General features: G+C 36.6%; 1 protein-coding gene across 1 annotated transcript in view; it reads left to right on the top strand.

Moving 5' to 3' along the window:
- Positions 1-15,534, top strand: part of TTC6 (tetratricopeptide repeat domain 6) — a 242,117-nt gene that overhangs the window by 149,871 nt on the left and 76,712 nt on the right. The gene's annotated exons all lie outside the window — the stretch shown is intronic.

The following is a 15,534-nucleotide window of genomic DNA, read 5'->3' as shown; positions in this document are numbered from 1 at the left end:
TTGCCTCCATTTTATTTAGCTCTTTTTCGGGAGATTCCTCCTGTTTTTTTTTGTCTCCACATTTTGGTTGTCTCTTTGTGTTTGTTTCTATATATTAAATAGAACTGCTATGACTCCCCGTCTTGGTGAGGTGGCTTTCTTTAGTAGATGTCCTGTGGGACCCAGTGGTGCAATCTCCTGAGCTGGGTGCTCTAGAAATATCTCTTTTGTGGTTTATGTGGGCCCTCCTTTTGTAATTGGGTCTTAATTGCTGTTGTCCCATTCATGGGTGGGCTTGACCCTCATGCTGACTGACAGTGAGGCCCAACCCTGATGACACTGTGCAAATTGTTGTATAGGTGTTGACAGAACAAACCAAGCTAAAACAAAACAAAACTGAAAAGAACACAGACAAAAAAACCAACTACAAAGGAATATGAAAAGAAAAAAAGACAAAAACAACAACAACGAAACACAGGAGACAAAAAGAATTAGAGAAGAAAAAGAAAATGTGAAGGAAAAGAAAAAATATGAATATATAAAAATATATAAAATTAAAATGAAATAAAGAATAGGAAAAGAAAATTGGAAAATAAAAGATAAGAAAAGAGAAAAAATAGAATAAGAAAGGAGAGAGAGAAATGATGTATGAAGGAAAAAACCAAAAGAGGAAAAATGAAATAGAAAAGACAAAATAAAGAAAAGATTAAAAAAGAAAAAAAGTGGAGTTTATCTCAGCGGATTTTTGTGTGTGCTGTGATCATCCTTTGGATATAATGTCTGTGAAGCTTATTGAATCCTGCTCCAAAGCTGTCTGAAGGTGACCACTTAGTGTGCTGGCCCTGTTTCTCCTGGGAGGTTCTCTGGTGCAAGCCAATGTCAGATGCCGTCTATACCTGGTCTTCCAAAGCTAGGCAGGGTGGAACACCTAGTAGTATGGTGGGTGGGGCTTCTGGAGTCCAAAGACTGGGTCTGAGCTGCTCTTTCTTCCCCCATGGAACTGCACTCAGCAGGGAAATCTGGGACCTGACAGGGTGATTCAAGCCATCTGCCATTGTGGGTGGTGCGCAAAACCTGTAGGAAGGGAGGCACTTCTTCTCCCCAGAGCTGTACCACCTGAACTTGCTGGGGAGCTCAAATCTGCTTTCCCATATGAGCCATAGAGTCCAGCACATGCTCATCTAACTCCCGAACAGAAGCCTGCCTGGGAGACACAGCTGCAAAAAACCAGCTCCGTGTGACTCCCTGGCACCCCTGCACCACCTAACCAAGCAGGAGGGGATACAAAAATCAGTCCCACTTGTCTGTCCCATCTCTTCACACTGTCAACCCCCGCTTGGTGGGGCTGAAATTCCCAGTTCCAACTGGGCTCCACACAGGCCAAATGTCCAACTTCCCTGTGAAGTCAAACTGAGTACAAGGGGCCCAGATTTCCAGCCCAGAGCTGTTCCCTTTTGCCTTGGGACACAACCTGAGGAGCAGACTGAGCAGTTCATCAGGTAGGGGGAGAGGCACTGCCTGTGCACTTAAAGTAGGCAAGACAGATACTCTTTCTCAAGCCTCACTGACTAGTCTCCAATTGGCTCTCTGACCAGAGTCCTTCCAAAGAATAGAGGGCCCTTCAAAGTCTCTGATGGATGTACCAAAAAGATTCCTCTGCGCTCCTAAGCATTGCCACGTGGCCCCTCCAGCAGTCACAGACCAGAGTGAACTTCCCAGACTGCTGTTAAAACAATATGACCATTCCCCCCCCCCCCCGGAATGGGGTGGTACAAGTCTCCCTGGTGGACCAAATCCCCACTGATTCCCACCATCAATGGTATGCAGGCTCCCCTTCCTGTCTCTGTCACTCTGGATTGGGGAACTCTGCATAGGACTTAGACCCCATGCTCCCAGGGGGAGGGAGTCCCACTGCTGCATTATCCCTAAGCTCCCCAGCCACCACACCTGTGCAAGTGGGCTCACTCTCCCCGAGTCTCCTCCTGTTTTCCTCCATGCTCCTGTTAATGACATTTCAGATGAGCTATGTTTCAACCAGGTTTTCAAGTTGATTGCTTTGCAGTTTAGCTGAAAGCCCAGTCCAGGGCTGGGAGCAAGCAGGTGGAACTTCTAGTTACTCTGCAGCCATTTTGGAATCCCCCCTCTTTTTTTGCATTCAATTTTCTGATAGGTTGTTTTGGATAGAAAATTCTGGTCTCAGACGGATTATAGATAGCAAAGAGAAAGGTTATTTTAATAGCTTTTTGACATAATTATTTATATTCTCCTTTGATAAAATGCCAAAACTTAATGAGTGGTTTCTTGAAAGTTGGTTGGGAGACTTCCACTTCTGGGGAAGATAGGGCATAAGTACTTTTACTTTTCCCTGTTCTTCCTGCTAAGTTAAACTAGAAACCCTATGTTATAAACCTAAAAGACACTGATCCTTGGATAATGTAGCTTGACGGGTTGGGCATCATCCCATGAACCAAAAGGTTGCTGGTTTGATTCCTGTTCAGGGTGCATGCCCTGGATGTGGGCTCAATCCCGTGAGGGGCATGCAGGAGGTAGCTGATCCATGTTCCGCTCTCATATCAATGTTTCTATCTTTCTCTTCCTCTCCTTTCTTCTCTCTGTCTAAAAAAATAAGATTCTAAAAGGTGCAGAGAATGAAACTCCTTAACTAGGAATTTTGGGACCTAAAAATGACATGGTGGTAAATTAGTTCCTTGGTTTTTGTTTTGTTTTTTTGTTTTTTGTTTTTTTTGCTTCACATATCCTATACTTGTAGCTGAAAAGGCTTGTGATCTGGAAACACAAACAGGTCATGAAAAATAAAGCCTCAGCAGAAGTCTGCTTTCTTTAGCCAAAGAGCCATGAAAGGGACAGCTGAGCAAGACAGAAAAATTTTGGACAACTCCATTTCAATCAACCACGGGGGGGGTGGGGGGGGATGTGGCCTTATCTCCACCTTCACCAACAAAGGCCTAGTGGGAAATCTAGACTTTTAATTTTGTCAGTGTATAATGAGGCCCTCTAAACACCCCTGCCTACCTGGGTGCTATCAAAGAACACCGAGTGTTGAGCTGGGACTTTCATCTTAACAGAGTAGTAATGAGGTTTCCTCTCCATGTTGTTCACTGAGACTGTATGGGGAACCTGGACTTCCATTCCCACCTAGTAGTAATGAGCCCCACCTTCCCTTCCCCACTATGCTGTTATCAGAGGAGACCTAGTAGAATGTCAGTTAAAACAGATGGTTTAAATATGATCCAGAGTCTCATAGTATAATCCCAAATATCTAAATTTCAATTTAAAAATCACTAATCATACTAAAAACTAAGAAAATCTTAAACTGAATGTGAAAAGACAATTAATGGAAGCCAACACTGAGAAAATAATCATGTTAGAGTTATCTGAGAAAGATTTTACAGCCACCATCATGAAAATGCTTTAATAAACAATTCTGAACATTCCTTAAACACATTTAAAAAAATAGATTCAGAAAGGAAAGATAACAGATTCAATGCAATTCCTATTAAAATTCCAAAGGTGTTTTTCACAGAAATAGAAAAAACAATCCCAAATTTGTATGGAAACATAAAATACCCCAAGTAGCCAAATCAATCTTCAGAAAATATAAAAACACCACAAGCATTATGCTCCCTGATTTTCAGCTATGTTACAAAGCTATACTAATCAAAACTATCTAGTATTGACATGAAAACACACATAGATTGGAACAAAGCACAAAAATAAACCCACACATATATGGTCAATTAGCTTATGACAAATGAGCTCAGAAATGCAAAAGAATGAAACTGGAGCACTGTCTTACACCACACACACAAATGAACTCAAAATGAATTAAAGACTTGAATGCAAGACCTGAAATCATAAAACTCCTAAGGAAAACATAGGCAGTAAGCTCCTTATAATCGATTATTTTTTTTGGATTTAACACCAAAAGAAAAGGCAACAAAAGCAAAATAAACAAGTGGGATATTTTATACTAATAAAGCTTTTACAGAGGAAAGGAAACCATTAACAGAATGGAAAGTAAACCTACAGAATGGAAGAAAATATTTGCAAATCACATCTAATAAGGGATTATTATTCAGAATATATAAACAAATCATGCAACTCAATAGCAAATAAACAAGCAATCTAATTTAAAAATGGGCAGGAGACATCAATCAGGAAGAATATATGTACCTTTATGTTCTTAGCAGTTCTATTTACAATCGCTAAGATCTGGAAACAGCCCAAAAGTCCATTAGTAGATGAGTGAATAAAAAAGCTGTAGTACAAGAAGACTGAAATCATATCAAGCATCTTCTCAGATCACAATGGCATAAAACTAGAAATCAATTGCAAGAAGAACATACAAAGGCATTTGAACACATGGAAGCTAAATAGCATGTTATTAAACAATGAATGGGTCACCGAGGAGATCAAGGAAGAAATTAAAAACTTCCTGGAAACCAATGAAAATGAAGACACAACAACACAAAATCTATGGGATGCAGCGAAAGCAGTTCTGAGAGGGAAGTTCATAGCACTACAGGCCTACCTCAAAAAAAACAAGAAAAATCTCTAATAGAATATCTAACCTCACAACTTAAAGAACTAGAGAGCAAACAAAAAGAAAACCCCAGAGCAAGTAGAAGGAAGGAAATGGTAAAGATCAGAGCAGAAATAAACGACATAGAGATGAAAAAAACAATTCAAAGGATCAATGAAACAAAGAGCTGGTTTTTCGAAAAGATAAACAAGATTGATGGACCCTTAGCTAGACTCACCAAGAAACAATAAGAGAGAACCCAAATACAGAAAATCAGAAATGAAAGAGGAGAAGTAACAACTGACACCACAGAAATACAAAAGATTATTAACAACTACTATGAACAATTATATGGCAACAAATTCAACAATCTAAGCGAAATGGACAAATTTCTAGAAACACACAGTCTCCCAAAACTGGACTGGGAAGAGATAGAAAACTTGAACAGACCAATAACAACAGAAGAAATTGAAGATGTAATCAAGACTCTCCCAGCAAACAAAAGCCCAGGCCTGATGGCTTCAGGAGGAGTTTTACTGAACATTCAAAGAAGAACTAACACCCATTCTCCTCAAACTATTTCAAAAAATTCAAGAAGAAAGACTTCCAAACTTGTTTTATGAAGCCAGCATAATTCTAATTTCAAAACCAGAAAAAGACACTACAAAGAAAGAAAACTACAGGCCAACATCCCTGATGAACATAGACGCCAAAATCCTGAACAAAATACTAGCAAATCGGATCCAGCAATACACCAAAAAAATTATTAACCATGACCAAGTGGAATTCATCCCAGGGATGCAAGGCTGGTACAATATTTGCAAATCAATAAACGTGATATGCCACATAAACAAAATGAAGAATGAAAACCACATGATCATATCAATAGATGCCGAAAAAGCCTTCGACAAAATCCAGCATCTATTTCTGATAAAAATGATCAACAATGTGGGAATAGAGGGATCATATCTCGACAAAATAAAGGCCATATATGAAAGACCTACAGCCAACATCATACTCAATGGGCAAAAACTAAAAGCATTTCCCTTAAGAACATAAACAAGGCAAGGATGCCGACTTTCACCACCGTTATTTAACATAGTACTGGAAGTCTTAGCCACAGCAATCAGACAGGAAGAAAAAAATAAAAGGAATCCAAATTGGAAAGGAGGAAGTGAAACTGTCATTATTCGCAGATGACATGATACTATATGTAGAAAACCCCAAAGACTCCATCAAAAATTTACTAGACTTAATAAATGAATTTGGCAAAGTAGCAGGATACAAAATTAACATCAAGAAATTGATGGCATTTTTATACACAAATGATGAACTCACAGAAAGAGAAACTGAAAAAACAATCCCATTTACCATTGTGGCAAAAAAATTAAGATATCTGGGAATGAACTTAACCAAAGAAATAAAGGACCTATTCACAGAAAACTACAGGTCATTGAAAAAAGAAACAGAGGAAGATATAAAAAAGTGGAAGCACATACCCTGTTCATGGATTGGAAGAATGAACATCATTAAAATGTCCATATTACCCAAAGCAATCTATAGATTCAATGCAATCCCCATCAAAATACCAACGGCACACTTGACAGAATTAGAACAAGTACTTCATAAGTTCATATGGAACCAAAAAAGACCTCGAATAGCCACAGAAATCTTGAAAAAGAAGAACAAAGTTGGAGGGATCACATTACCAGATTTCAGGTTATACTACAAAGCCACTGTAATCAAAACAGCCTGGTACTGGTATAAGAACAGCATATAGACCAGTGTAACAGAACAGAGAACCCAGAAATGGACCCAAGGCAATATGCTCAATTAATATTTGACAAAGGTGGCAAAAGAATACACTGGAGTAAGGACAGCCTCTTTAATAAATGGCGCTGGGAAAATTAAACAGCTACACGCAGAAAAATGAAACTAGACCATCAAGTTACACCCTACACAAGAATAAACTCAAAATGGATAAAAGACTTATCCATTGATTCAGTGACTCCTGAATCCATAAAAATCCTTGAAGAAAATGTAGGCAACAAAATTTCAGACATCATAAGCAGCAGGATTTTCACTGATACATCACCTAAGGCAATAGAAACAAAGGAGAAAATGAACACATGGGACTACATCTAACTCAAAAGCTTCTGCACAGCGAAAGATACAATCATCAAAACGGAAAGGCTACCCACTGTATGGGAGAGCATAATTGCCAATGATATATGAGAAAAGGGGTTAATTTCCAATATATATAGAGTGCTCATAGAACTCAACAAAAGGAAGACAAAGAACCCAATTAAAAAATGGGCAGAGGAACTAAATAGACACCTCTCTAAACAGGACATACAAATGGCCAAGAGACATATGAAGTAATGCTCAACACCACTGATCATCAGAGAGATGCAAATTAAAACAACAATGAGGTATCACCTCACACCTGTCAGAATGGCCGCCATCAACAAATCATCAAACAACAAGTGTTGGCAAGCGTGTGGAGAAAAGGGGACTCTAGTACACTGCTGGTGGGAATGCAGACTGGTGCAGCCACTATGAAAAACACTATGGTGTTACCTCAGAAAATTAAAAATTGAACTTCCATTTGACCCAGTGATCTCACTTCTAGGAATATACCCTAAGAAGCCTGAAACACCATTCAGGAAGAATATATGTACCCCCATGTTTGAAGCAGCACTATTTACAATAGCTAATATCTGGAAACAGCCCAAGTGTCCATCAGTAGATGAATAAATAAAAAAGCGGTGGTACATATACACAATGGAGTACTATGCAGCGGTAAGAAAGAAAGATCTCTTATCCTTTGAGACGACATGGAGGGACCTGGAAAGTTTTATCCTAAGCGAAACAAGCCAAACAGAGAAAGAGAAGTATCATATGATCTCACGTATTCGTGGAATATAATGAACATAACAGTCTGAGGAATGGGGTAGTCCTAGAGACGTGGAAGTGGGGTACAGACTGACAATCCCCAGAAGAGGGGGTGGTGGGGGAGAGATAAACCACAGAACTTATTTGCATGTATTCATGAATAATGCACATGGACAACAAAGCCGGGGACAGGGCGGGGAGGGAGGGCGAGGGGGAATCAGTGGGGGGAAAGGAGAAAAATCTGTAACAAAAATTAATTAAAAAAAAAAAGCTGTGGTACATTTACAGAATGGAATACTATGCAACTATAAGAAGGAGAGATTTCTTGCCCTTTGAGATGATATGGAGGAACCTGGAGAGTATTTTGCTGAGTCAAATAAGCCAGTCTGAGAAAGACAAGAACCACATGATTTCACTTATTTGTGAAACACAATAAACAAAATAAGCTGTCAACCAAAAGAGATCCAGAATTATGGAAGTAGGGAACAGATTGACAAACCTGAGAGGGATGGGGGCAGGAGTGGGATGGGAGGGGTGGGAATAGATAAACCAAGGAACTTATATGCATATACAAACAACCAATTGACATGGACATTAGGCTGGGGAAGGCAGGAGGGGGGTGGGAGCAGGAAGTAGGGGACCAATGGGGGAAAAAGGGGAACATCTGTAATATTTTCAACAATAAAAATAAATAAATAAATAAAAATCAATGACAAAATAAGGGACAAAGGGACACCAATCATAAAATGATTACATATATATTTAAAAAAAGGGACAGGAGATCTGAATAGACATCTTTCCAAAGAAGAAATAGATGGCTAATAGGCACATTAAAAAAACTACTTAACATCACTAATCACCAGGAAAATGCAAATGAAAACCACAATGAGATGTAACCTCACATTTATTTTAATGGCTATTATCAAAAAGTCAGCAAGTGTCAGCAAGGATGTAGAGAAAAGAGAAAACTTTTGCACCTTTGGTGTGAATGTAAATTTGTGCAGCCACTATGAAAAACAGTATGAAGTTTCCTCAAAAATAAAAAAAAATAAAAAACAACTACCATATGATCTAGCAATTCTACTTCTGGGTATTTATCTCCAGTTTTACCTGAAGAAAATGAAAATACTAACTCAAAGAAATATCTGCACCCCCATGTTCATTGAGGCATTATGTATAATAATTAATATATGGAAGCAACCTACCTGTTCACTTATGGGTGAATGGATATAGAAATTTTGGCATGTAGATATATATTCAGCCATAAAAATTAATGAAATCTTATCATTTATGACAACATGGATGAATGAAAGATATTAGACTGTGAAATAAGTCAGACAGAGAAAGCCAAATACTATATGATCATATATGTATACCATATATACTATAATATAATCTAGAAAACACAACAAGACAAAACAATCAAGCTTGCAGATACAGAGAACAACAGTTTGGTGGTTGCTGGAGGCAGGGAGTGGGTGGTGGATGAAATGGGTGAAAGGAGTCAAAAGGTACAAATTTTGTTATAAAATAAATATTAAGTCATGGAGGTGTAATGTACTGCATGGCAACTATAATTAATAATACTCTATTGTATATTTGAAAGTTGCTAAGAGAGTAGATATTAAAAATTCTTATCACAAGAAAAAATCTATAACTATGTATGGTGACATGTTATCTAGACTTATTGAGGGGCTCATTTCACAATATATACAAATATTTAATCATTATGTTGTACACTTGAAACTAACATAATGTTACATGTTAGTTATACCTCAATGAAAAACAAATAGGCAGAAAGGAAATAGAAATTCTTAATAAAGAAATTGAAAATAAAGGAAAGAAGCAACATTTTAAAATTAAATATAACAATTAAAGTCAAAAGCTTAGTTGGATGGGCTCAAAATGGAGGAAACAGGAAGGAATCAGTGAACTTGAAGATAGAACAATAGAATTTATCCAGTCTGAACAACAAAGAGAAATAGACTGAAAATAAATTAGCAGAGACTCAGGGACCTGTGGGACTCTATAAAAGATCTAATATTTGTGTTATTGCAGTGCTGGAAAGAAAAGAAAAGAAAGAGGGAAGAATGAAAATGTATAGAAAAAAATAATGACTAAAAATTCCCCCAATTTGCCAAAATACTTAAACATATCTCGGAAGCTAAGCAAACCACAAGCAGAAAAAATCTAAAAAACAATCAAACAACAACAACAAAAACTATAGTCACGGTAGTAGTCAAAAAGTAGTCAAACTTCTGGGAATAATGACAAAGAAAAAATCTTGAAAGCAGCAAGAGAGGAACAACATGTCACATAGGAGAAAAATAACTCAAATGGCAGTGGTTTTAATCATCAGAAACTATGGAGGTCAGAGCAGAATATTCCATGGCATCACATTTTGCAGGTGCTGAAAGGAAAGAACCTTGAGCTCAGGGTTCTGTATCTTGAGAAATATTCTTCAGGAATGAAGTGTAATCAAGACATTTCAGATTAAAGAAAACTAAGAGAGTTTGTTGCCAGCTGACTTACATCTACTTGTGAGTCTACGATTATCTCAAAATAAACACTTTAATAGACCATTCTTCTCCTTTTGTGTCTAAATTGTGTTTGTCAGTTAAATAATCAAATATTTCTATATTGATAACTGAACGTAGAGGAAATGTATAAAACACTTATATTATAAATGAGTATTGAAAAAAGACATAAAAGGAGGGAAGGTTTCTACACATCACTTGAACTGGTAAAATAATGACATCAGTAGATGTTGATAAGTTATATTTATATAATATAATACCTAGAGCAAGACTAAAAGCTATATAAAGTGATACACTAAAAAAAATAGATAAATAAAAGTAGAATTTTAAAACATGTCTAAGTAACAGGAAGGCAGGGGGAAAAACAGAAACAAAAGAAAGCAGGGAGAACACCAAGTGTCTAAATACACCAGTTAAGTGACAGAGATTGCAGAGTGGATTAAAAAAAATGACCCGACTATATAGTGTGTACAAGAAACTGACTTCAAATGTAACAATATATGGAGGTTAAAAGTAAAAGGATAAAAAATATTTATCATGCAAACATTACTCAAGGAAAAGCAGAAGTGACTATATCAATATCAGATAAAGTAGACTTCCAAACAAAGAAATTATCAGACACAAAGAAATTATCAGACACAAAGAAAGGGATTATATTATGACAGAAGTGTGGATCCACCAGGAAAAAATAGCAATCTTAGAAAGTATATGCACCAAATAAAGGAACTGCAAAATATGTGAAGCAAAAAAGTAAAATGAAAAGTAGGCGATTCCACAATTATAGTTGGAGACTTCAACACCCCTCTCTAATAATTGATGGAGTGCTTAGAAAATCAGCAAGGATAGAGAAGAACTCAATAATTTCAATTTCACCAACCAGTAGGATTTAATTGAAATTTTTAGAACACTATACCCAAGATGAGCAGAATACACATTTTTTTTTAAATTTTCACTACAGCAAGATAGTTTAAATCCATAATAGAATCAAACTAGAAATGTATTTATAAGAGAAAATTTTCAAAATGATTGGCATCTAAACAATACAGTTATAAATTACTTATGGGTTAAAGTGCAAGTTTCAAGGGCTTTGAATAAATACATTGAACTGAAGTAAAATGAAAATACAACACATCAAAATTTGTGGAACACAGCTAAAGCAGTTCTGAGAGTGGAATTTATAGCACTACATGCTTACAATAGAAAAAATAATCTATTGATAAAAAATTTAAGCTTTAACCGCAAAACCAGGAAAAAGAGCAAGATAAACCCAAAGCAAGGAAAGGGAAGAAATAATAAAGAGCAGAAATCATGAAGTTGAAAACAAAAAAGCATGAGAGAAATCAATGAAACAAAGCTGTTCTTTTAAAAGACTAATAAAATTGATTTCTAGCAAGACTGACAAGGGCAAAGAGAGAAAAGACAAAGTTACCAATATTAGAACTTAAATATCAGATATTACTACAGAACCCGCAGACATCAAAAGAATAATAAGAAATACAGTGAACAACTCTACAGACATAAATTTGAAAATGTAGATGAAATGGGACAATTTTTCAAAAAAATAAAAAATCGGTTAATATGAAATAGATAACTTGAATAGCCCTATAACTATTAAGAAAATTGATTCTTAATGTAAAATACTCTCCTCTCACTCATCTGGAAAACAGTTTGGCAATTTTAATTTTTAAACTGAATATGCAACTACTCAGCAATGAAAAGGAATGAACTATTAATATGTGCAACAACAAGGATAAATCTTCAGAGACTTATGCTGAAAAAAAGCTAATTCCAAAAGATTACATACTGTATGATTTTATTATGTAACATCCTTGAAATGACAAAATTGTAGAAGTGGAGAACAGGTTAGTAGTTTCCAGGGTTTCTGGGTGGGGAATGAGGATGACTGTGTCTATAAAAGGACAACATGAGGGATCCTTGTGGTGATGGAGATGTTCTGTATTGTGGCTGTACCAATGTTAATATTTTGTTTGTGATATTGTATTACATATAGTTTTGTAAGATGTTACCTTTGAGGTAAACTGGGTAAAGAATAAATGGAATCTCTCTGTATTATTTTCTTTTTTTATTATTATTAATTAATTTTTGTTACAGATGTTTCTCCTTTTTCCCCCACTGATTCCCTCCTCCCCCTCCCTCCCTGCCCTTTCCCCAGTTTGTTGTCCATGTCCACTGTTCATGCATACATGCAAATAAGTTCTGTGGTTTATCTCTCCCCCACTACCCCCTCTTCTGGGGATTGTCAGTCTGTACCCCACTTCCACGTCTCTGGGATTACCCCATTCCTCAGACTGTTATGTTCATTATATTCCACAAATAAGTGAGATCATATGAAACTTATCTTTCTCTGTTTGGCTTGTTTCACTTAGGATAAAACTTCCCAGGTCCCTCCATTTCGTCTCAAAGGATAAGAGATCTTTCTTTCTTACAGCTGCATAGTACTCCATTGTGTATATGTACCACTGCTTTTTTATTTATTCGTCTTCTGATGGACACTTGGGCGGTTTCCAGATCTTAGCTATTGTAAATAGTGATGCTATGAACATGGGGGTACATATATTCTTCCTGATTGGTGTTTCAGGCTTCTTAGGGTATCAAAATTTCGGACATCATATGCAGCAGAATTTTCACTGATACATCACCTAAGGCAACAGAAACAAAGGAAAAAATGAACACATGGGACTACATCAAACTAAAAAGCTTCTGCACAGCAAAAGAAACAAACATCAAAATGGAAAGGCAACCCACTATATGGGAGAACATCATTGCCAATGATATATCAGATAAGGGGTTAATTTCCAAAATATATAGAGTGCTCATACAACTCAACAAAAGGAAGACAAAGAACCCAATTAAGAAATGGGCAGAGGAGCTGAATAGACACCTCTCCAAACAGGACATACAAATGGCCAAGAGACATATGAAGAAATGCTCAACATCACTAATCATCAGAGAGATGCAAATTGAAACAACAATGAGGTATCACCTCACACCTGTCAGAACGGCCTCCATCAACAAATCATCAAACAACAAGTGTTGGTGAGGGTGTGGAGAAAAGGGGACTCTAGTACACTGCTGGTGGGAATGCAGACTGGTGCAGCCACTGTGGAAAACAATATGGTGTTACCTCAAAATATTAAAAATTGAACTTCCTCTTTTTTCATTTAGAGGCTTGTATCTCTCTTACTTATTGAGGTAGAGTTTTATTCTGGATGCTTAAGCTGCTGGAAGTCTACTACACGAAAGAAATGACTGCATTGTATGTTTCATCATTTGAATACCTAGAGTCTTCTTGGTTGTTTGGTGATCTGTGGAAGAAGGGTTGTCAGTTGATTTTGCAATAATTTATTCATCTCTTAGCAATGACTTCCTGGCTCTAGGTCTGTGTAGTATAATATGATGTGGTGTGGCACCTGGCCAAGTAGCTCAGCTGATTAGAGCTTTGTCCCAGTGTGCCAAATTAGTAGGCTTGATCCCTGGTCAGGGCACACACAAGAATCAACCAAAGAGTGCACAAATAAGTCAAACAACAAATCAATGTTTCTCTCTCTCTCTCTCTCAAATCAATAAATATAATAAATAAATAAATAAATAAATAAATAAATAAATATTTACTGTGCCCAGCGAAACAGAAGATGAGCCAGATGGAAACTTAATTTTGAATTCCTGTGTTGTACAAATTAACATGTCAACTTCAAAATCAGTCTTTCCCTAAATACTGTTTTGATTCATAGGAAATATGATCCAGTGTATGGAATAGTTGAAGTATAAAATGACTAGAAAAAAAGTAGTCAAAACTCAGTGAAATAATATTTTTAAGGAAAATGCAGAGTCCAATGAAATGTTATTAAAAGTCAATGAAAATATTAAAGAAAACATAATTACCAATAGTACCATGGATTCAAACAGCTATTATTTTATAAATCTTACCACATTTTCTTATGAATGCCTGATTAATTTTCACCTCCAACTGTGTTTTGAAATGATCATTTTTATTGTTTGCACTTGTTATTACAGGCATAGCTTGTTTTATTACACTTTGCAGATGTTGCATTTTTTTACAAATTGAAGGCTTGTGGCAACCCAGAGCTGAACAAATCGATGGGTGCCATTTTTCCAACAGCATTTTGCTCACTTCATGTCTCCATAATTCTGGTAATTTTGGTAATTCTTGCAATATTTCAGAGTTTTTCCATTATTATTTTTTTTATGGTGATTTGTGATCAATGATCTTTGATGTTAATATTGTAATTATTTTGGGGTGCCACAAACTGTATCCATGTAAGACAGAGAACTTGATAAATGTTTTGTATTCTGACTGCTTACCCACCTAGCCATTTCCCCATCTTTCGCCCTCTCTTCAGGCCTCCCTATTCCCTGAGACACAACAATCTTGAAATTATTAGTAACCTTACAGTGCCTCTTACGTGTTTGTGTTTGAGGGAAGAGTCCATTGGTATTGCAAATTTCATTGTTGTCTTATTTTAAGAAATTGCCTTAGTCACCCTAACCTACAACCACCACCCTGATGAGTCAGCATTGAGGCAAAACCCTCGACTTGCCAAAAGATTATGACTTGCTAAAGACTTAGATGATGGTTAACATTTTTTTAGCAATAAAATCTTTTAAAAGTAAGGTATATACATTTTTTTACATAACGCTATTGAACACTTACTAGATTATAGTATAGTGTAAACATAACTTTTATATGACTGGGAAATAAAAATTATATGAATTGCTTTATTGCAATAATCGTTTTATTACTGTGGTCTGGAGCTAAAACCACAGTATCTTCAAGGTATGCTTGCCTGTATGATTTTATTGATAATAAACTTTATTATTTAGAATTGTTTCAGACTTACAGAAAAATTACAAAGACAGTGTGAAGATTTCCCATATACCACACACCCTTTTTCCTCTATTATTTATGTCATAATAGTGGGTTGAATAGTGGCCCCAAAAGTCCTGACCCACAGTGCCTATGAATGTGACTTTAATTAGAAATGGAGTCTTTGTAAATGTAATTAAGAATCTTGGGATGAAAGCATCCCGGATTCAGGGTGGGTCCCAAAGCCAATAGGACTTGCAAGAGGAGAACGTCATGTAAACACACAGACACACAGAGAAGAAGGCCAGGTGATGGAGGCACAGGTGGAATGATGCAGCTGCAAGCCAAGACACTTCGAGGATTGCTGGCAACCACCGGAAGTTCTAGAGAGGCGAGGAAGTATTCTTCCTAGAGTCTTTAGAGGGAGCATGGAGCCTCCTACACCTTGATTTTGGACTTCTATTCTCTAGAACAGTGAGAGAACACATTTTTATGGTGTTTTAAGTCACCCAATGTTAAATTGTTTTGGCAGCCATGGAAAACTGATACATTATAGTAGTATGGTATATTTCTTAAAATCAATAAATCAATATTTATATATTGCTAGTACCTAAGGTCCATGCTTCATTCAGATTTCCTTAGTTTTTATATAATGTTAATTTTTTGTTCCAGAATTCCATCCAAAATACCAATTACATTCAGTTGCTATGTCTCCTTAGGCTGTGATAGTTTCT

This window comes from Molossus molossus, unplaced genomic scaffold (genome assembly GCF_014108415.1).
Source record: "Molossus molossus isolate mMolMol1 unplaced genomic scaffold, mMolMol1.p scaffold_m16_p_1, whole genome shotgun sequence".
In the NCBI taxonomy this organism is placed as follows: Eukaryota; Metazoa; Chordata; class Mammalia; order Chiroptera; family Molossidae; genus Molossus; species Molossus molossus.
This window is presented reverse-complemented; position numbering and strand designations above follow the sequence as displayed.